Source organism: Muntiacus reevesi, unplaced genomic scaffold, assembly GCF_963930625.1.
Source record: "Muntiacus reevesi unplaced genomic scaffold, mMunRee1.1 SCAFFOLD_162, whole genome shotgun sequence".
Lineage (NCBI taxonomy): Eukaryota > Metazoa > Chordata > Mammalia > Artiodactyla > Cervidae > Muntiacus > Muntiacus reevesi.
Window position 1 is genome coordinate 93,677 of NW_027077811.1, and position 23,982 is coordinate 117,658.

A 23,982-nucleotide genomic window follows, 5' to 3' on the forward strand; every position below is an offset into this window, starting at 1 on the left:
AGCCTCCCCGTGTGATCTTGGCTCTGTCTTTGGAATGTAAGTAAGAACGGACAGACACGTCTGGACGTTCCTTGTCCCCCTTCCCGTGCTCTGAGGAGTAAAATCTTGACCGTAAATTGTGAGGCCTCGTGTGGCGTTCTGGTCTGAACTTGAGAGGTGGAGAGTTCCGTTTCCCTTCCCGTGGGCCCTGTGGCAAGCGGGCCACAATTCCATGGCTTTAAAAACGGGATCAAGGCACGGTGGCGTGGAGAGCTGGGCAGTTTGGGTGGAGGCCCGGGCTCCTGTGCCTCTCCATCTCCAGATGCCGAGAGTTGCCCTGTCAAGCCCCTGGTCAGGTACCACAGCTTTAGGCTGGTCCCCGCTGGAGAAGGGGTGGGTCGGGATTCTTCACTGGACTGTCTCAGTGTGAACGACGGCTGATGGAAAGGGTCAGCCCCCGCTCATTCTTCTGGGGAGCAAATGTGTGTTAGGGGAAGCTCCTTATGTGTGTTTTCCTGAAAATTTGCAGTTAAGCTTTATGGATTCATTGGGCCCTCTTAAGTAGGCCTGGGGAGTTAGTGCTGCCTTTAGTGGCTGTTTCTGTGGGGAAAAAATAATAACAACTGACGTTTACTTACTTAGAGTCTGTTGTTCAGTTGCTAAGCCATGTCTGATTCTGTGAGCCCATGGATACCATCCCCAGCTTCACTTTGTCATCCTTATCTCATTCCCCACTGTGCTCACTCCTTCCCCAACCAAGTCCTCACTTCAGCTGGGGTTGGGGTGTATATGTTTTTTCCTGTTTCCAAGGTAGTGACTCAAAATCTGGCCTGTCATGAGTCAGTTCAGTTCAGTCCCTCAGTCGTGTCCGACTCTTTGCGACCCCGTGGACGACAGCACACCAGGCCTCCCTGTCCATCACCAGCTGTCGGAGCTGGCTCAAACCCATGTCCATTGGGTCGGTGGTGCCATCCAACCATCTCATCCTCTCTCGTCCCCTTCTCCTCCTCATGCCTTCAGCCTTTCCCAGCGTCAGGGTCTTTTCCAATGAGTCACTTCTCTCTGGATTGCCTGCAGACAGGCATGCAGGATTAGTCCTCAGGCCTGCGGGAAGTTCACGGTTTAGAGCTGCTGGGGTTTGGCCTTCAGGGACGGTCCTGCCAGTGATGGCTGTCCTCTACAACGTGTTTAAAGCCATAAAGTTGCGAGTGTAGGATTCCTCAGCAGAGTACAGTCACGTGTGACTGTGAGGTTTTCTTGTGCCAGGAAAGACTGTGTTTTTATGTTAAATAGCATTGGGTGGCCTAAGGGATTCTAGCCGCAGCTGCATTCCAGAGACAGTTCAGAGCCATGGCTGGTAATGACATCACCACCGCAGGTGCCAGATCATTCTTTTTTTTTTTTTTCCAATATAGCCTGCCCACGCCTTTTCTCTTAAAGGACGTTTAAGTCCTACTCTGAGGATTTGTTGCAGAATAAGTATGAAATCCAGTTCTGGGTGTGTGTGTGTATGTGTGTAGGTAGAGAGATGAAAATAAAGTGCTTTTGGAAGATCACACAGTCCCAGAAATTCCAGTTTTAGGTTACTTGCGTTCAATCCCTCCCAGGAGATTTTGATGGGGAAGGGTGGGACGGAGGATGGGGTTCAGACTAGACGAGAAAAGTAGCTGTGAAAAAACAGGGTTGAGGGGCTTCCTCCCCCTACTCTCCCCGGATCCAAGACTGGCCTGGAGTGTTTCCAAGAGAACTCTGATTTCCAGTGTATTTCACAGAGGCCGAAGAGCTCTGATTCCAAATGTCAAGCTTGGATTCAAGGGATTGGATTTTTTTTTTTCCATGATAAATTTGTGTGTTTGTTGAATAAAGCTTGCAATATAGAGAAACATAAATAGTAGAAGGCAGCCTCATTCCTACTTTAAGACATAATTTCTTTATATTTTCATTTTGTATAAAATGCATTCGGAGGTGACAGAATACATTGAGGTTATAGGATGAACACTTCAGTAAATGCACATTTATGTACATTTCACAAGTAGGGCTCATGCTGTGGTTTTGATGTTTATTTTCATTTAACTTTGTGTCCCATTTGCCTTGCCAAGTAGTTTTTTTTTAGAATGCAGAATTTTAGAACTATGAGGTACTTAAAGAGATAATGAATCCTCCCTGTATTTCATAGATTAGATAATTTAATAAAATGAAGTTAAATGACTTGCTCTAAATTCTCGTTATTTTCAGAACTGGAATTAGAACTGGTTCCATCTATTGCAGTATACTTTTAACTGTCCCATTCTGCCTATTTTACTTTATTTACTGGCAAAAATTTGTGAATAATTATCTCTAGGATAAATTAGAGATTGTTGCCCCATATAATTTAATCCATCTCACTCTAACTTTGAGTATGAAAAAAAGTGAAACTTTGAGACTACTCAAACACACCTGTGTAGTTAAATTAATTTGCCCCCAGTGATTTGGAGAAGTTAGAAACCATTATGAGATGACTGGATTGTTGCTATTTTAGGGTCATTTGATGTGAACCTGAAAGAAGTGAAGTTTAAAAATGTATGCTTTACACTTAGCACAAGCATATTTGAAGTGTTTCTTTCTGTTATGTTAAAACCAATAAATCTCTTCAAACTTTTTAGTGGTCTTGCCAAACTGTTAATTATCATCTCCTTTGCCAAATTTCCTCTACTCTGGAATTCTCTTTTCCTTATTTTGCTGAATTCCCATAGGAGTTCTTGGCTGTGTAATTCCTTTGGCAACTACTCACATAGTCTTATGGCATTTCTTCTACTGTTGTCTTGAAACAGTAACATTTTGTGAAGGTTAACTTTCCATGAGGTTGTGTGCATGAGACTCTTGGCTCCTCAAGGACAGGATGTTGTCTTGTCATTTTCCTTCCTTCCACTTCTCTCCCCTTCTCTTTGCCTCCTCTCCATAGTCCTAGCAGAGCACCTGTGCACTCACTCTATTATTATTATAACTTGTTAAAAAAGTCCTGAGCACATTTAGGGCAAATCCGAGAACATGGCCTCCTTTCTGTGAGTTTGGTAGTCCCGCCTATGCCGCTGATTTCAGGAACATCTCTGCAGAAAAAGCAAGTCTAGTGTGATTTGCACATTGTTTTGTTCAGCAAGTAGTTAGATGTCCTTTTTGAGGCAGTTGTTATGGATTCATACAATACTGGCACACACAGCCTCAGACTCACCCTCACCTCTGTCTGAACTTAGGCTGGAAGAAACTGTATGAAACAGCTGATGGGTGGGCTGCTGCAGGACTGTCTGAAAAATAGGTGACAGCGAATCCTCAGCTTTTGTTTTTCTTGGAAAAATCCCTCCACAGGAAGTCTTCAGCATATTTTAAATGCTGCATCTTGAAGAACTTAAGATTTTGTACATTTCTGAACTTTCTGTATCTTGAGGGGAGAAATGGAAGGTGGGATGAGGGGCGTGAAGAAACGTAGTGTTGAAGTCTCAGGAGTAGGAAGTGGAGAAGAAAGGGAATAATGGCCGGGATACATTTGTAGGTAGAGGCAGAAGGAAAGAGTGAGAATGGAAAGAGATCGAGAAATAAGGATACATAGCCAACTATTAGGGTGGGGACAAAAATCTGAATGTCATTTGGCAAAGATGCTTTTACTTTTGGTTTCTTCCCAAAACTTTTTCAAATGATTGCCGTGGGTGGGGAAACTCCACTAGAGATGACAGTGTAAGTGTTGGATGAGGAATATGACAGAAATAGCTTGAGTGACTGAAGTAGGAAGAAACAGAATTAAGAAACTTTTTTTTTTTTTTTTCCAGCAGTGCTCTGCATTTCTTATAATCCTGTGCTTAATGTATTCCAAAAAGTTTTTCAGTATCGTATGAAGAGTCTCGTTTTTGATCAACTCCTTTTTTCCTGCGGGGTTGCTTGCCTTAGAATAGGTGTCGAGCCTGCCCCCTCTTTCAGCTTGTTCAGCATGGAAAACTGTCAGTTCACAGATGTGCTGCCAAAGGAGGCTGATTCCAGGAGTTGACAACAGCCACATCATTCTAGGGACCCGGTATACGTGTGTGATGTTTATGTGCACACACATGTGTTCTTTTCCCTTGAAGAAGTCTCCTGATGCTAGAATGTGATCTTATTTCTTTTGAAGTCTTTTTTTTTTCATTCATTATTTTTAAGTAATAATGGCTCTGCATGCTCTCCAGGCTATTGGGAATTGTTTTCCCATATGTTTCTGTTCGGGTCAGTGAAAAGAGGAAAATAATTTAGGAATGAATTTTATGATTGGAAAAGGAACACTGCCTCCTAAAAGATATTTATGTTTACCATTGGGTTCTAGTATCAGTCGCATTATTTCCTGACCCGGGGCTGGGCTGCGCCTGACATAAGCGTTAGGAACTGAATTGTGTCAGCACTGCTCCTTAAGGCGTTTATCTTAATCCAGGCGTCCTTGGATTGAGCCCACGAGCACAGTGGTGGCAGTGATCGCAGAGCTGGGCTGCTGGTGTGAGCTCCGAGGAGCGCAGTGATCACCCGGTGAATCCAGCCCCCAGTGAACGTGAGTTGGTGTTTTTCTTTAGATGCTCTATTTTGATCACATGAGGGGTCGTGGTTTTTAAGTTACTTCTGTGTCATTCTCCTGGGATGGACTGATTAGCCCTGAATTCTGTCTCACGGGGCCCTGTTATGCATCTAAAGTAAGTAGAGGATGATGGCCAGTGAGGTACCAGCCGCAGAGCTGGTTGCGGTACGGTCCAGATTTGGGTGTTTGGGTTGGCCAGCTTTCCTGGAAGATAAGCTTATGTTGTATTTACATAGATACGTCCTGAAAGTTCTGTATAATTACACAGTTGTATTTGAGTGTTCCAGAAGAATTAAATAGTACATCTCCTGCTTTCCTGCCGTTCCCCTGCACTTTTCCCTTGTTCCTGCTTTCTCCTGTGATCTTCTGTGCTACCCTGAGTGGAGAAAGGAGCAGAATCCTCCATACTTTTCTCTGGTGAATGCTTTGCACCAAGGAGAGATGACAGAAATGCTGTGGTTAAAAAAAAAAAAGCCACGAGTCTGCATTTTTGTACTGTTTTTACACCTGTGGGGAATTCGAAGTTTTGAAGTATGAGGTACACTGGGAAAAGAAAAGCCAAGAGGAAAACGTGTTTTGGAAAAACAAACCTGGCCGGGAAATTAGGTTTCTGCCTTTTCTTACAATATTCTTTAAAAAAATAAAAATTCCCTCACTTAGCTCAGAATTTCTTAGATTCTCTTGTATCTGTGATGCAAAGGATTGGCTACATTATTTTTTCAGGCCCCTCCCAGACTCATGATTCAGGAGGACTGTATATCCCCAAACATATTGTTGTAGGACTTATTTCAGAGCCATTTCTGTTTTCTTCTTGCTTCTCTTAGAATTCAGTACCTTTTTATAGGTGATGATCCTTTAGGTCATTCTTAACCCATGAGAACCAATCATACAGGTGAAGATAGTTCTTTCATACTCCTCACATTGTCCTTATATGAATCTTAAAAGATGGCATGACATTTCTTGTTATAAATGTGCCAAAATAGTGTTTATTCTATTAGAGGGCACTTTAATTTAATATTAGGCTTACTTTATTGAATCATTAAGGTGATTATCTTGGATAATAGAAAAATAAGATGACAGTGCCAAGAATTGTCTGAAAAAACAGGTGCACAGTTTGTTTTTTAAAAAGCGTTTTCTTACAATCTCATCTCTTTCTCCTCAAATGTACTAAGCATAACTTTGTGCAAAGTAGTGTGTGTTTTGCTTTGGGGGATCCAGAGATAAGACAGACTTGTTAAGTATGGTGGCTAAGATGTGCTCTTAGGGTCGGTACTCCAAAAAGTGCAGAGCTCTGGAAGGGGGTAAGGGAGTGTTGTGGGCACTTGGAGGAGAGCGGGATGGCCGTCTTTGGACAGGGCATAGCTGGTGGCTGGATTTTGCCTGATGGTGGTGGTTGTGATGGGCATGCTTCTTGGCTTGCTCACTTCTGAGAAGAAGCTGGAGGAGTAAGCCTGGAGACTGTTGGCTTTTTCCTCCCTCAAGACTAGAAGTCATCATGCATCCTACTGAGCAGAGAAAGTTAGAAAGGAGGGTGTGGCCAGAGCCTAGAAGACTGCATTTCAGGTGGAAGAATTTGGGTTTTCTTTCTGCAGCAGTTACTGAGGTTTTCCAAATAGGTGAAATGATGTAATCAGAGCTGGAGTGTAGGAAGAAGAGGTGGATAGAGAGTCACAGTAGAGCTAACAAATTTATGAGAAAATGTTAGTTATGAGAAAATTTTACCTGTTGATATAACTTATTTACTGATTTTACTGACTTGAATCAGAGTCTACCTCTTGTTTTTTTCCTACAGTACAAAAGTCATCAAATTGTTTTTTTAGGGCACTCTCCACTGAAGATAACTAAGTATATCCTTCAGATAAAAGTGAGAAACTATCAGTTTGTCTTCCTTGTGATCTTTTTCCATTAAATATATTCAGCTATTTACTGTATTTTGCAATTAACCTTGACTCCTGGCATTCTCTCACAACTTTTTTTTTCCCCCGAAGGCATTTCTTAAGTCCTTTTCATATCAGTGTTTTCAAGACATTACATGATTGAGTGGGTATATCACCACTTCACCTCCACCTCCATTTAATAAGCGTTTAGTTCCATTGTAGTACATGCTGTTTTAGGAATTTTCTTGTCCTGTTTTTGACAATAGTTTGTCTGTAATCCTTGTGAACATTGTTTGGTGTTGATAGCTTGCAAGTCAAAGTATCTTGGAAAGAAAGTCAAAGTCTTGTAGCTACTGAGTGAAAGAGTTAGAGTTGAAACTCAGATCTGCCTGTTGCTGAATCATTTTGTATCTGCAAGTCTGTTTCCTTATCTATAAAATGTAGGCATTGATAGTACATTTCTAATAGAGTGCTCATGGGAAATGAAATGATCCATGTGCTGGCATAGATTGCAAGCCATCTTCTAAACAACATAGATGCATGGTATTTGTGAATCTAAAACAGTTAATTGATTCAACCAATAAGTAATTTCACATTTTGAATTTTAAAGGTAATTTTCGTTTCAAATTTAATGAAATCACCCAACTTTTAAAACCTCAAACCCTCTTTTAATTTTGTGCACTGTAACACGTGAAACTTGTGTTCTCAATAGTTTCTTTTAATTCTTCCCCACAGACTGTCATTCTACACTTTGAGCTCTGTTCTGTGTTAATTTTTGCTGCCTTTCCCCCCTGAAATGCAATAGTCCTGTAGTGTCCTGGTGGAAACATTGTTCTCTTTGTTTGGGCTAAAGAAGTGCCTTTGTCATTCCTTTGAGACGTTCTGCAGATGCCATTTTGCAGTTCCGAAAAATATGTCACTGTCCTCCTTCTGCTGTGTCATATTGTGTGTGTGTATGGCTTGGTATTTTAATGAAGTTGTAGTGAAAACTTGACAGTGATAACTTGTCACGTGATGATAAAACATAAGGCTCTTTCTTGACTGTAGATATGTGGTCCCCATCTCTCCATAGTGTTGTGTGGTCCAAAAGTAGATCCCTCCTTTATTCAGGGATTTGATGCTTTTTGACTAACCATAGAAAACTGTTAAAACAGCTTCTTCGAACAGGTACTGCTTTTTAAAGATCTCTTAATTTATATGTTCTTAATAGCATTTTAAGTGGCAAGTATCCCTTCTAATTTGCTAAGTGGCTTTAATCCTTGCACTAAGAAGTGGGGGCAAAAATCTTTTGGGAAATTGCCCTGATAAAATCCAGGAAATTCCTTTCATTCTTTTAAATCCAGTTAAAATCTAACTTTTAAGAAAGGCCTCTGATGTAACAGTGTCTGCAAGCATGTGCTTCTTGGAGTCCAGTGATTTCTTGTGGATAGTGCCAAGCTCGAAGGGGAACAGCATGAATGTATCCCTGTGTCTCAGGTAGATCTATGCCCCGTGGCACACGGCCAGGTTATGATGACTCTGCTAGGACTTGGCCATCTTCTTTTGTACTGCTTTTAAAACTGCTAAAGTAGGGGTACAGAAATGAAGGGGGAAACTCATATTTCTTTGTTTTAGTGGATTTTAGTTTATTAAAACATTTCTTAATTATTATATGTTTAGTGGGAAAGGCTTGTTAATATAGAAAAACACAAATAAAGCAAAATTTCCCATTGTCCACATTCAGGAACAGTAATTGTTACCATTACAGCCGAGCATTTCCAGGGGTTTATCTGTTAATTTACATATGAGGTAGAACAACAGCACTGTCCTTTTAAACGTGCTTGTTTGCCCTTGGCAAATGTATATCTAAATTCTTCTTCTGTAAATTGAAGTATAGTTGATTTACAATATCATTAGTTTCTTGAGAAGGACGTGGCAAATTCCATCGACAGAAGAGCCTGGTGGGCTACAGTCCATGGGGTCACAAAGAGTCGGCCATGACTGAGCACATCAGTAGCACATTGTTAGTTTCAAGTGTAGAACAAAGTAATTCGGTTATATATATCTATATTATTTTTCAATTAGAGTTCATTACAGGATACTGAATATAACTCTCTGCACTATATAGTGAAGCCTTGTTTTTCTCTTTGATATATGGTAGTGTCACCTGTTGGTCCCATACTACCAATTTATTCCTCCTTCCCTTTCCTTTTGGTGACCGTGAGTTTATTTTCTGTATCTGTAAATTCTTAAGATAGTACTGCTGAATTTTGGAAACGTTACTCCATAGGGCATTCATTCATTTGATGGACTCACTTGAAAGTTCTCAATTAGTATAAAGTGTATACATTTATTGCCTAAAAAGGATAGGCGAATCATTTTGGATGTTTTCCAGGATCATAAAAGCATAATAGGTCTATATTAGAACTGTTAAGAAGCCTTTGAAACAAGGAAAGATCCTATCACATAAGCCCTGGCTCGTCTTGGACAGCTGGCTCATTGATTTCCAACAAGAGCTGATTCTGTGGTGGCCCGGCTCCTGTCATCTGGGGCAGAGGTACCCCGGGATTACAGTGTTTGTATATGTCTAGCCATCAGCTGGGCTGGTTTTAGACAGTGACACCAAGGCCTGTGTCATGCCATCCCATCTGTTTCTTTTAGAGATAAGTATGCAGTTGGTGTGGGACAGATCCTGTTAACACTAAACTCCATGGCAGAAATAAATTTCCCAGGTGGCTCAGTGGTAAAGAATCTGCCTGACAGTGCAGGAGACACAGAAAACTCCAGTTCGATCCCTGAGTTGGGAAGATGCCCTGGAGGAGGACGTAGTAACCCACGCCAGTATTCTTGCCTGGAGAATCCCGTGGACAGAGGAGCGTGGTGGGTGGACTGCAGTCCACGGGATCACAAGGAATTGGACACAACTGAGCGACGAAACAGTGTGTCAGCAACATTAAAGGTTGAGGTGAGAGGAGATCCTCCCCAGGGGATTGGTGGATGCTTCGAGCAGTCTTCTTCCAGAAGAGAAAAGCGCCTTCAGCCTGGCTCTTATCACTCTAGGATCCAATGGGAAGAGTATTTACTTTTGATGTGTAGATGATAAGCCAGCAAGAACAAGTTTCTAGATCTTGTTATATCTGTTCTGTTGTTTCATTCAGCATTCACTGAGTTAGATGTTCTGGTATGGCTAGCATGGAATTATAGGTGGTAATGGGAGGAGATAGAAAAGGGATTGAGGAAGATAGGAGACGCTCGAATTACGGCTGGACCCAAATGGCTTGAATAGATCCAGGAAAATTCTTTGGTGGGAGGAAAATATCAGGGGGATGGTGACAGAGGGGGAAGTTAGATGTGGCTGCTAAGTAGATTATTAGGAGTGCTACATTTCACCATTTGTCTGATATATGTATACACACACACACACACACACACACACACACACATATGTATACACACAGTTCCATACTTTTAAGTAGAATGCATAATTGCGTGTATATCCTTTTAGTTCAGCTTACACAGGTCAACTGCAGGTACAATCCTTCCCCCTTCCAAGGACAGACCACATAAAGTTCTGTTGGTTTTCTGCATCCAGAGGCAGAGTACTGTCTCATAGAACACGGTGTCCCCGTGATGTCCCTCCCTCTGGCTTCAGTTCCATCCAGATCGGATGTCAGCAATCAGCCGAGTGTTGAGATTTCCCCCTGGACAGTGCTGTATCCTGCCCTGTCCTGTCGTTCAGCCGTAAATTACCTCTTGGATCACCAAGCTGTGTGGTTCGTGGGGTGTATGACTAGGTAGGCTAGGAGCCATGGTTGCTCTGGGGTAGCTTGTCCTTGAAGTGTAATTCCTGATCAGATCTGACGGCCCCTGGTTCTGTCCATTTGGAGGATCGCCTTCACTCACCGTGTATACCTCCGGGCCGTCTCCAAGAAGGGGCTGTGTTACTCTCCATTTAAGTCTGACTTCGCCATCTCGGCATCCTGCTTCCTTTGCCAGTGGGTCCCACTGGAGTGGTAGACACTCCCTGCTGGGTTGGTTCACCAGACTTCCCTTTGAGAGCCTTGTGATTTGTGAGAGTGTGTATGTACCATAAACTCACAAATAACTTGATTGCCTCCCCCGCCCCCATGTTTTACTCTGTTTTCTATAAGTCAGTAACAGAGCTATTGTTAGGTTTGGTCACAAACTGCTTGTTTTTAACCTTCTACCTGGAAGCTGGGGTTAGTTTTTTTTTTTTTTCCCTCAAGTGTAGACAGGGGAAGTGGACAGTCTAGACAGAGGAGAGTGAGCATTAATGAGGACACGGAAGCGTTTCTTGTCGAGGAGGCTGGTGTGGCTGCAGCTCGGGGTGTGTGAGAGCGCGTGAGAAGCAGAAGACGAGCCTCGTATCTGGCCTGGAGTCAGTCGGTGCGGAACCCGGGAGATTATACGGAGCAGTCTGGTGTCCCTAGTCGCTGCAGAGCCACTGGAAGCCTTTCAGAAATTTTCACTGCTATTATGTCTTTGAAGGAAGAGGCATAATTGCAAATATCTGTATTGCAGAAATACTACATGCCAGGTTTTATAGGGAATTACCGGATTTCCCTGGGTATCTGTGCCAGTGAATTTTACCCTCAGTTAAAGGCATCTACCCAAGGAAGCCTCCTTTTCTATTTCTTTTATTTATGGCTTCTAGGTGAAATTTCCAACTCCAGTAGCACTTTTGTATTTCTGTGCAATAAAATCTGGTGCTGAGGTTTTTGGGTGGTATTTATTGTACCGGTGACTAGGATCACATATTTACTTAACCTAATTTTAATAGTAAATCTCACTGTTACCAGTTAAGTACTTTGTTTTTACAACAGAGTAATAACCTGAAGCTTGGCAGTACTGATTTAAGTAGGTGTCTTTGGTATTTGTTGCTCTTTATTATGAGACAGATTTGTGCCCAGTCTTACTGTGAGCCAGGCTTGGCATTTAAAGATGAGGACGAAGACCAATCTGCAGATAACTTCACAGTGAGGAAGACTGATGCCAAGAATTAAAAAACGGTCCTTTCAGCAGTAGAAGTACCTATAGGGAAAAGAACAACACTGTGAGCCTGGATCAAGAGTGAGGAAAGGGTCAGGAGTGACAACTGGATTGAATTTATTATTATTATTTTTTTTTCTGGGATTTTTGTTTGTACTACTAATTGAGTATGACCTATCAGTCCATTCATTCATCAAACATTCCTCTGGCTTCCTTTACTGTCTGATAGGTGTTACATTGGGTTGTGGGGGATATAGATGTAAGACTGCAGTCTTTGCCCCTGGGAATCTATTGTTTACATGGATAGACAGCCAGTCAATAGCAAAGAGGAATTGGGGGACTGGGAATTGCCCTTGAAAACTGGATAAATAAAGCATTTTTTAACTGTTTTGCTTAATAATTAATAAAATCATACCATGTATCAAGTAAATGAGAATCTTTTTGTAAATTGCCTTCTTAGTAGTTGTACAGGAAATATTTGTTGAATGAATGAATGTATCTTTTGTGTAAGAATAGGTTTTTACAAATTGGTATTAACACAAAAGAACGTCTGCATTATTTGCTACTGGCGATCCCTTCATGGATAGGATACTTTTTCTTTCCAATTGAAATTTCCAGGAAGTATCACTGTCCTAGGGTTTCTGGCCAAGCACTTTTCTGAAGCCAATGGGTGGGTGTATGTTTAGATCCAAGAGAAACAAATTATAACCATGGATGTGAACTTTTCACAGTCTTCTCAAAGTAAAACCTTGAAAAAATATTTTTATGCTTCTTTCTTGCAAATACTAATATCCTTTTCTAAAGAGGAGTTAAAGCAAAGATAAGATTTTAAGTATACTAGGTATTCATATTGTTCCCATCCTTCCTTGTAATTAGCACAACACCTTAAAATGTTCATTGAGAATTTTTGGCTGTAATTTTGAATCTTAGAACTTGGTAGAAAGAGGTATATATGTTCAGTTCAGTTCACTCAGTCGTATCCGACTCTTTGCAGCCCCATGGACTGCAGCACGCCAGGCCTCCCTGTCCATCACCAACTCCCGGAGTCTACCCAAACTCATGTCCATTGAGTCGGTGATGCCATCCAGCCATCTCATTCTCTGTCATCCCCTTCTCCTCCTGCCCTCAATCTTTCCCAGCATCAGGGTCTTCTAATGTTTCTGTTTCTTCTGACTCTTCAGTCAGTTCTTCACATGAGGTGGCCAAAGTATTGGAGTTTAAGCTTCAACATCAGTCCTTTCAGTGAACACTCAGGACTGATCTCCTTTAGGATGGATTGGTTGGATCTCCTTGCAGTCCAAGGGACTCTCAAGAGTCTTTTCTAACACTACAGTTCAAAAGCATCAGTTCTTCGGCACTCAGCTTTCTTTATAGTCCAACTCTCACATCCATACATGACTACTGTAAAAACCATAGCCTTGACTAGACAGACCTTTGTTGGTAAAGTAATGTCTCTGCTTTTTAATATGCTGTCTAGGTTGGTCATAACTTTCCTTCCAAGGAGCAAGCGTCTTTTAATTTCATGGCTGCAGTCTGTATATCTGGTGAAGTTCAGATATCATTGGACATTGCTGTTTTAAATAATGTAGGTGTTCTGGGAGTCAAAAAATAAAAATACTACTATAGCATTAGATTTTTGAAGCCTAGCAAAATAAACTGGGTATGCAATAGTAAGAGCTTTCTATTATACAAAATATAAATTAGATGCATCAGAAGTCTCTTAGCTTAAATTTAAATATGAGTGTAATTGGGAAAGCAGTAAAGGCTTTGTAAACTGTAAAGCCCCTATAAATGCATACTTGGTGTCAGTCAGTCAGTTCAGTCGCTGAGTCACGTCCAAATCTTTGTGACCCCATGGACTGCAGCATACCAGGCTTCCCTGTGCATCACCAACTCCCAGAGCTTACTCAAACTCAAGTACATTGAGTCGGTGATGCCATCCAACCATCTCATCCTCTGTCGTCCCCTTCTCCTCCTGCCCTCAATCTTTCCCAGCATCAGGGTCTTTTCTAATGAGTCAGTTCTTCGCGTCAGGTGGCCATCAGTCTTTCCAGTGAATATTCAGGATTGATCTCCTTTAGGATTGACTGGTTTGATCTCCTTGCAGTCCAGGGGACTTTCAAAAGTCTTCAAATGCCACAGTTCAAAAACATCAATTCTTTGGCGCTCAGCTTTCTTTATGGTCCAACTTTCACATCTATACATGACTACTGGAAAAATCATAGCTTTGACTATACGGTCCTTTGTTGGCACAGTAATGTCTCTGCTTTTTAATGTGCTGTGTAGGTTTGGCATTTGGTGACAATACTTGGTATGGTACACAGATTTCTTAAACTGCAATCGCCCCCACCCCCCCAATATGACTGCCATCATGGTTTGTGTTGGTGTGGAAGAAGACACAGTCATGTGGTGCACATTCTACTCGGTTAGCTAATAAAAAGGGAAAGTGGAAATCAGAGTAGTAAAGAAGTATCACAGGCTTCACATTGATATATGTTAGTTTCAGAGCCTCTGGGGGTTCCGTGTCATGGACTTTGAACCAAGATTATACAGTTCAGTAACAAAAATTTGCTTATATAATTAGGTTTTAAGCATGTTCAGGACACTTCCTTATACCCTAACATAGTATAGGGACCACAGTTATTTATAATATTATGAATTCTTTTTCTAGACCGTTCCCCAGCTCAGTCTTATAGGAAATAAAACACCTCATTTCTGCTGTCTAGGGCCGTCTCTTTGATTTGCCATCACAATTCATTCTGTACAAAGCACAGTTTGCTTCTTCATGCCATTTCTCTTGTTCCCATTCCTAATATTTAAAGTAGATTTTTTTTGTACACAACTCACTTAGGAGTGGATCATTTACCGACTCTGACAGTCTCTTTTAGTCGGTACATCTGGGCCGTGTGCATTTAATTAATTGTCGGACACCGTTTTGGTCTTTGTGTTCTGTTTGTTCTATCTGTTCATTCTTTTTTTTCCTCTTTCTTTTTTGGTCTTCCTCTGGATTGAATTATTTTTCTTTGAGTCCATTCTATATTTACTATTGGCTTATTCATCTATACCTCTTTTTTTTTCATTTTGTTTTTTCTTTTTTTTATGTACCTCTTTGTTACCTAATTTAACTAATTAAATTTGTCTCCAAACCCTCTGTTCCTTCTTTTATAACTATTTTAGTGACTGACTTTGCTGCCCAATTAATTCCTCTTTATCTTTCTCTCTTAACTCTGATGTGTTGCCAAATTCTTATCATTCTACCAATTGAATATTGCTTGAATATATCCACTCCTTCCACTGATACCTTCTCTTGTCAGATCCTATAACCTGCACAACCTGAGCTCTCTTGGGGTACAGTTTTAGCTGTGGTGGTCAAAGAAATACAGGTCTTAACAATGACAAAGAATTGACAAACCACTTATGTTTTTACTCTGGTCTCTTGAAACACCAGAATGTGGTTTTATAATAACTGTAAAACTTAAAAATTCTCCATATCACTTTATAAATTTTTCTTATTCTTCCTCATCACAGTTTAGAAAGAGCTCTCATACTCTTCCCTTTCAGCCAGCCTCCCTCTGAACAGTGAACACCAGCTCTCAGCTTCAGTTTGAGTCCCCCCTGAGTTCTCTATGGATCTGTTCTTTAGCAACTCAGCCCGTTCCACGATAAGTCAGTCAAGTTGCTTTCAAAATTGAAATTACAATGGCAAAATTCTTTTTGGAGGTGAGGAAGCAGAGACTGGCTACCTATTTGCTAATATTTTATTTTTTTAAACATTAATTCAGCTATCATTTCTTAGATAGAGAAGGAAATGGCACCCCACTCCAGTACTCTTGCCTGGGAAACCCTATGGACGGAGGAGCCTGGTGGGCTGCAGTCCATGGGGTCTCAAAGAGTCGGACACAACTGAGCAACTTTACTTTCACTTTTCACTTTCATGCATTGGAGAAGGAAATGGCAACCCACTCCAGTGTTCTTGCCTGGAGAATCCCAGGGACAGAGGAGCCTGGTGGGCCGCCGTCTATGGGGTCGCACAGAGTCGGATGTGACTGAAGTGACTTTGCAGCAGCAGCAGCGTTCTTAGATATGCGGTATCTATATAATAGATATGTAATGTTCTGTCTGGTTTTCCTGCCACCCCTCCCCCCACAGTTTAAAAAATTTTTGTTCTTCATATTGCAATCAGAATTGTAGTTTTAAAGTCTTTTAGTTTTAAGCTTAAAATCCTTTCATGGTACCACTTTACTTTTCAGAAGAGCCTCAAACTTTGTAACATCACTTTTATTCTTGCTGTTTTGGATTTTAACTTACTTATTGAGTTTCAGATGTCAAGTTTCCTCTTTGAATTTAGCTCATATATCAGGTTTTCTGTCATGTCTAGACTTGTGTACATGTTGCTAGCAATATTCTACTCTCAGGTCTCAATGTAGGTATAACTTCCTCTGGATATCTTTTCTTCTGTGTTCTTCCTTTCACTGGCCTTTTCCTCCCTGTTAGATACGCCTTACTCCAATTGATTCTTTTCCTGTCTCTTTTTTTTTAAAAAAACTGTTTTTTAATTGAAGGATGATTGCTTTACAGAATTTTGTGGGCTTCTGTCAGACATCAGCATGAATCAGTCATATAGGTATAGGTATGTCCCCGCCTTGAGCTTCCCTCCCACCTCCCTCCCCTCCCACCCCTCTAGGTTGTTACAGAGCCAGTGTTTGAGTTCCCTGATTCATCCAGCAAATTCCCGTTGGCTGTCTGTTTTACATATGGTCATGTAAGTTTCCATGTTCCTCTCTCCATAGCTCTCACCCTCTCCTTCCGCCCCCCCCCCCCCCCCCCGACCCCTGTGTGACAAGTCTGTTCTCTATGTCTGTTATCACAGTTGTTTGACGGTCAATGGGCTCTTAACAATACTAAGTATTTGAATCCATAAACATGGATTTACTTAGGTCTTTGATTTTTTTTTTGAATACTGTTACATACTTTTCAGTATACAAGCCTTATACTTCCTTATCTAAATTTACCTTTTTTTTTTTTTTTAAATTTACCCTTGTATTTTACTCTTTTTGATGCTAAGTGAGATATTATTTTTGGATTGTTTATTGCTTATGTATAGAAATACAACTCAGTTTACATATTCATTTTGTATCCTGCACCTTTCCTGAGCCCATTAGCTTTTTAAATGTATTTTTAAGGGTTTTTATTTATTACAATTATGTCATCTGCAAGTAGAGATAGTTTACTTCTCCCTTTCCTATTTGCGTGCTTTTTATTTTTCTTGCCTAATTGCCCTGGCTTGAACTTAAGCACAGCCCTGAATAGAATGATCAGAGGTTGTAACGGGGGCATCTTGTCTTGTTCCTGATCTTAGGGGGAAGCTTCCAGCCCTTGCCATTTAGTATGATGTCAGCTGTGGGTTTTTGTACATGCTCTTTGCATGTTGAGGAAGTTTCCTTTTATTTTTATCATTTTTAGTTTATTTTTTTAGTTTGTTTATCTTGAAAGGATGTTGGATTTTGTCAAATTCTTTTTCTATTGAGATGATTGTGTATTTTTCTTCTATTAATATATTGATTGAATTTCACTTTTTGAATCATCCTTATATTCCTAGAGTAAATCACACTTGATCATGATATAAGATCTTTTTAATACCTTGCTGAATTTGGTTTGCTACTATTTTATTGAGGGATTTTGCCTCAATTAGGGGTATTGGTTATAGTCTCCTTTTTTGTGACATCTTTGGCTTTGGTATCAAACCTCGTAGAATGAGTTGGGATGTTTGGGATTTATTTTTGAGTTGATGAAATGTTCTAAAATTGTTTGTGGTAATGGTTGCACAACTGACTACCCTAAAAAACATTGAATTTTATGGTTAAAAGTGGGTAGCTTGTATGATATTTTAAAAAAACCAAACTGTTATTAGCCCCCTTACTCTGCAGGGAAAAAACCCACCAAAATAAAACTGTAGGCAACGTGACCTATCTTTGTTAGCCCAGAGGCCTTTTCCTCATCTTCAAAGCTCTCAACAGTCTTGCCAGCTATCATATTTCAGCATCACTTCTGACTTATCTTTGTATGTGACTGATGCAGTGATAGTGGTCAGCCCACTGTCCTGCTCACTGCTTCCTGCTTTGCCAGACACCCAAACCATCTTGGGCATCTTGCTGCTTCAGTTTGCCCAAGGACTCTTCCTGCTTGTCTTGAATATCACTGTCCCTCTTTCCCACCAATGACAATATATCCTTTCTTGCAAAGTTCTGTTCAAATTTCTTCTGTTTGCTACTCTAGCCTGCCATTATCTTAGTCCCAAATGCCTACATCAGATGATTGTTGTCTCACTTAAAAACTTGTTATGTGTGATCTGGAATTACGTGTAAGTTTGCTTGTGCACAGAGTGGGATGGAATGTTTGAAATCAAAACTATTTTGGGAAATCTTGTATATGTGTTTGTAGTGTCAAGAGGTATCACTTTATTTTATGCATTTATAGTTAACTCACAAGTTTATAGGACTTCCCTGGTGGCTCAGATGGTAAAGCGTTTGCCTACAATGTGGGAGACTCGGGTTCGATCCCTAGGTCAGGAAGATCCTCTAGAAAAGGAGATGGCAACTCACTCCAGTACTCTTGCTTGGAAAATCCCATGGATGGAGGAGCCTGGTAGGCAACAGTCCATGGGGTTGCAAAGAGTTGGACACGACTGAACAACTAAACTTGCACCTTTCTCAAGTTTATATGGATGGCTTTTTATTTGCACTTCTCTGGTCTCCTCATATGGTTCCTAGTGCTTTGAAGAAAAGCACGATGTGGTATTTTTGTTGTTTTTTAGTCACTAAATCATTTCCAACACTTTCGTGACCCCATGGACTGTAGCCCACCAGGCTCCTCTGTTCATGGAATTTGCCAGGGAAGAATACTGGAGTGGGTTGCCATTTCCTCCTTCAGGGGGTCTTTCCAACCCAGGGATCAAACTCCTGTCTCCTGCTTTGCAGGCAGATTGTTTCTACTACTGAGCCACCTGGGAAGCCCATGATGTGGTATACCTAGCCATTAACATTATGTGCTGGGTAAGGATCTGTTGAAATATACATATATGTTTGGAAATTAGAAAGATCAAGATTTTTCACTTGTTCTTTGAAGTTTTCCTTATGTATTTCTAAAAAAATATTTTTTGAGAACATGTATTAGAGTGAAGTGAAAGTTGCTTAGTCGTGTCCGACTCTTTGTGACCCCATGGACTATACAGTCCATGGAATTCTCCTGGCTAGAATACTGGAGGAGTGGGTAGCCTTTCCCTTCTCCAGGGGATCTTCCCAACCCAGGGATCGAACCCAGGTCTCCTGCATTGCGGGCAGATTCTTTACCAGTTGGGCCACCAGGGAAGCCCAGATAATCTCCTTACCCACAGCAGGAGTCGAACCCGGGCTGCCTGGGTGAAAACCAGGAATCCTAAATGCTAGACATGTATTAGAGTAAAACATGTATTTATAGTAAGTCCTAATGCTTGAAGTCCATGTGCAAATACGAGGCAGAGTTAGTAAGACTGTTTATGTCAAGATTGCTTTTTGGCGTGTGGTGACGAATAGCTGGGAGTTTGCATAAGCATAGTGGTATAATGTAAGGAATGTGTTTCAAATCAAATAGAATTAGGTTCAAACCTCAGACATCTGTGTCATACATTGTTGTCGGAGGTTAAGCCAGGATCCAGGTTCAGGTTTGTCTGATTCCAAGACTGACAGTTAACCACTTTAGTATTTTGCATTCCATACTTTTTAAGGCAAGTTAATTCATTTCTCTGAGCCTCAGTTTATTTACTTATTAAATGAACTTGATAGTACTTACTGTGCAGAGATGTTTTGAGACATAAATAGGGATGTTTGTGAAGAATAAGGCAGAGAGCTTGCTCACAAAATAGGCAGGCCTATTAATCCTAGTGAAATATTTTCTTTTTTCAAAACAATTCCAACAAAAGAGATTTTGAAAGTATATCTGACACAGAGAAAGTTGCTTATCTCTTGGCTTTAGAATATTGAACTCTTTGCTGTACATCTTGGCACAGTTTTTGGTGTTTTATTTCTCTAGAATTTAGATAATTTTCCAAGTAAGTCATTTGTTAGCAATTTCTTCCATTCTCATCTTTGTTGTTGTTGTTCAGAATGACTTATTGTCAAAAGAAGTAACAAAATTGTCATTAACCTCCCTTCTGAAGAATTTGAGAATATTTGACATTTGTGGTTAACTGCAACAGTTATTTATTTAAAACTTTAGGTTTTGAAGTTTCTGGAGTGAAGTTCAGGAAGGCTGATTTTTTTTTTTTTTTTCTTTTTCGGTTGGAAGCTGTAGTAAGAATAAACTAGAGAAGTGGTTACTGGTTTTCATCTTGGGTGCGGAAGTATGTGTATGAGTATTTTGTTGATGTTGCTATAGAAACATAGTCAAAATCCAGCTTGGGAAACATCACAAAGTATTGATTTGGCTACTTGAATTGTTTTTCATATGTTGGAGTTATATCTAATTGATTTCAAAATGTCTTTGACTTTTTTTCCCTTTTCGGTCACAAATATCTAGCTATCAAAAGTTCAAGTCAGTATTGAGGATATTAACACTAATATTCATCTAAGTATTTTTGGTTAGTACTACTCCTTAAAGGTTTGGGGAAAATTTTCTATTAAGGCATTTGGGGAAAAATTTCTATTAAGGCAGATCCAAATTTCCTGTTTGTGATGGTGATAGACTGTAATTTTAAAAATGTGTATATCCATGTATTATAGTTTCAGTTTAGTTGGGGATTTTTCTTAATGAAAAACATATATATATATGTATATATATTTATATGTATATACTTTTTTCAAGTTTTATGTATGTTTTCTTTTACAAATTTATTATGGAGTTATACTGGCCATGCTGTCTATTTTAGCTTTTTAATAAAGCTGCAGTTTGGGTCAGGAGAAAGTGATTCCAGTCAGCAGTTTGTAGGGGAGAATAGCTCTGCTTCTGGTTTTTATAGACTCTCTTGCTCAAAGGAAGGACTGCCATTGAGTCAGTTACAACTTCGGTGGAAGATGTCTCGCAGCTGGGCCGTTTTGGTTTTGTTCCAGAGATAGTATTTGTCTGTACTGTCAGAATGTCTTAAAGGCCCACCCTGGAAAGGATTCAACTCTATAAAAGGAGGTTTGTTTTATAACCTCTCACATATTCTTATGGGGTTCTGGTGGTGACCGTGATCTTTATTGTCTTGTCTTTTAAGCTGGCATTTTATTGAGACACAGGCTTCACAGTTTGAGAACAGGAATTACAGTTACGGTTATTGTATCTTGTAAATACATTTAACCAAGCCCTTGGCACACGCTGTGATTGAAGCAAAACAAAATACCCTTCTCCAAACCCTGCGATTTCAGTGACTTATTTTTTTAGCTGCTTTTTCTGGGCATCTATAGTGATATTAAGAGGGCACTCATTTTATGATATTATTGATAATTTAATAGGTACTGATTTACAAATCAGTTAAGGTAGAAGATTATGTGGAGCATCCCCAATTTTGAAAAACTTAAAATACCAATAACTTTCCATGTTGAAAATGGTTACATTTAACCCATTTTGAATCCTGTGTTAACATGAATGCTAAGAGGATTATCATTGACGGTATTCTAGGAGACTGACCATATTTCCTCTGTGGTTGCATTTTCCTTACACCTCTTCCTCTTCTAGTCCATGGGTGTTTCCAGTTCCCCTCTCTGGTCTCTGGGCTAGAGATGCCCCTCTTGCCGTCCCAGATTAAATCCGTCCCTCTCTTCTGAGCTTCCTGGTGTTCACTGTCCTTTCTCTCCTTTGCATCTTGAACCTCTCCCTCTTCGTCTTTCCCACCAAAAGCCTGCACCAAATAAAATAACCAGAACGTCTCCTGTAAAGGTATATTGTTTTGCAGCCGTACTTCTTGTAGTTACTGCTATCGTTTCTTCCAGCCTCTTCTCTGGCGTTAAATTTCAGAGATATAGTTTACCCGTTTTTCATACTCCCCTCTCTCCAGTATTTGTCCTTTAGCCGGTTGTCTTTTTCTGCGACTATCCACTGGACCGCTCTTTGAGGCCATCAGCAGTCTTTCGTGATGCCTGCAAAGCCGTATTTGTTACCAGAAGCACTCTGCCCTTCCCTGTTGTCCTCTGCTCCCAGCCCAGCTCTTCTCTTGGGGCAGTACCTGCTTGGTTTGATGTCTTTATCTTATTCTGGTCCTTCCCACCCTCCTTCGTAGGTTCTTTGCTCCCTGCCCGGTTATTTACTATGAGCATTTTTTTTTTTTTTCTTTTTTTTTTAAACCTCTGTCTTGCCTTAGGTTTCATCTCTTCTGTAGCTTCACATCACACTGATTGACCAAGTAGTTCCAAATCTTGGCATGGAAACCTAGGCTCTGTGGTTCAGACACATATCTCCAGCTGGCCTGATTTTCCACCCAGATGTCACACAGTCACTCAGTCCAAATGTGTTAAAAGTGGAAGCTTGGGCTTCTTTCGTCCGTCTTTCGTATTCTGTTTGGAAGTCTTATCTGTAGGTTCGTGTTCCCACTGTCTGACCTTTGACTGCCAGGAACCTGGGAACTTCCTTCTCCCTGACTCCCACTGCTCAATTCTTTTATCACATCCTGTCCATTATAACTACTAAATATTTACTGACTTCATCTCTTCATTTGCTTCCCTGTTGCCTCTGTGTCAGTTTGGATGCTATTTTCTGGATCACCGGAGCCTCTGCTTAACCAGTTTCCTTTTCCCGTGGCATTTGTTATCACATGAGTGCTGAAGCCATCCTCCCGAAATGCAAAATGAATCTTATTTTTCATTGCCTACAGGACAGAGTTGAAACATCTGAGCTTAGCGTACTGATCACTCGTTATTTGGCTACTGCCTCCCTTGTCCCAGTTCCCCCATTCCCCAGCCCGTATTCCGGGCAGATGAGGTGTGGACTCGCCGTCCTCAGCAGTACTTTTATCTCTGGTGATTCTGTGCCTTCCCTCACTGTTCCCACGGCGGGGAGTGTGCTCTGACCCGCTCACAGTCAGCCCTCCTTCTCTCAAGGTCAGCACCGGCGTCACCTTGGAAAGCATTCTTCCCTCATCAAGTCAGTGACTGTTGAAATGTTCATGCCTGTGTTGTAGCTCTGTTCTCTTTGTAGTGTAATTATTTATTTAAGGACTCTTCTGTTGCACTGATGGAGCCAAGTTTTATACAGGTGTGTATCTTGAACATCTATCAGTAGGCAAAGGGTAATTCCTCATTGAATGAACGGATCTTAGCAAAACCTAAAATTACAGAATTCAGGATCTCACAGGTACAGATAATGGTGAGTCCTCTAGCTTGTAAATGTCGCTCAGTTGTGTCTGACTCTTTGCAACCCCATGGGCTATATATATATATAGTCCATGGAATTCTCCAGGCCAGAATACGGGAGTGGGTAGGCTTTCCCTTCACCCGGGGATCTTCCCAACCCAGGGATGGAACCCAGGTCTCCTGCATTGCAAACAGATTCCTTATCAGCTGAGCCACAAGGGAAGCCCAGGAGTACTGGAGTGGGTAGGCTTTCCCTTCTCCTGTGGATCTTCCTGATCCAGGAATCAACCTGGGGTCTCCTGCATTGCAGGCAGATTCTTTACCAACTGAGCCATCAGGGAAGCCCCCACTCTAGATTAATGTTGGATGTTTATTGTTTCAGGTGGGAAGGGGCTGTGGATTGAGAATGTATTAGCACTTATGCTTAGGGTTTTCTTTCGTAATTCAGATTTGGAGAGCTAAGTTTTAAAGGTGAGGCTACAGAAAGAAATGAGTGGAGCGACAGTTTCAGAATATGGAGGTAATAAAGGTGTGGAGGGTGGAAGTACACTGGGTCCTCAAACAAGTGCCCAAACCATGCAGATGGCAGGCTGAAGGAAGATAGTGAGGCACGCAAAGTGAGGACAGGACCCCAGGCGGGGCTGCGTGTCCCCAGAGCCTGACGAGTAGCTGGGCTCTGTACGTTGCATGCACCTTAGCATTTCTGTGGCTTCTCTGCTGTGCTGAACTTTCTGCAACATGTTTTTTGAAAAGAGCCTCATGTTGGCAGGTTTCCTGATTACGTGGTTCTAGTAGGGGTCTTGGAAATAGTAGTGGTTGTTTTAAAGGGAAAGAAAGAAAAGAAGGGAAACTGGAGGGTAGTTTTAGGGTCAGGGAGCAGTTTTCTTTCTACAGGTTAAGGAAAAAATAAATGGTGGTAGATTACTGTAGGTTAATGTTTGACTTAAGAATAAGTGTAATGGTATATTCAGCCATTTTGAGGAGAAAGCCTAGGTGAATTTTTTGATGATTGAAATTGTGTGTTTAGTAGTCATTTGCATTTATGTAACATGTTGCACTTGACTAGTAGCTCTCGTGTAAGTTCTCCTGTGATGCTCACAGAATTCCATTATATAGGTAGTTTATCTGCTGGTACCTTCATCTTGTAGACTTAGTTAAGTGACAACATGGAGTTATGTTCAGACTGTCACATGTGAATTTAATGTTATTGCAGATTGGGGAGATGAGATAATTTCTTGACAATGACTTCTTTATTTTGGAAATATAC

The 23,982-nt window shown here is 40.8% G+C and overlaps 1 protein-coding gene across 1 annotated transcript in view; it reads left to right on the forward strand.

The window, feature by feature from the left end:
* LOC136155165 (band 4.1-like protein 2) overlaps positions 1–23,982 on the forward strand; it is a gene marked incomplete at its 3' end in the record, with an annotated part of 146,863 nt that overhangs the window by 51,624 nt on the left and 71,257 nt on the right. The window contains exon 3 of the mRNA XM_065917048.1: positions 4,409–4,522. The remainder of the gene's footprint in view (positions 1–4,408; positions 4,523–23,982) is intronic.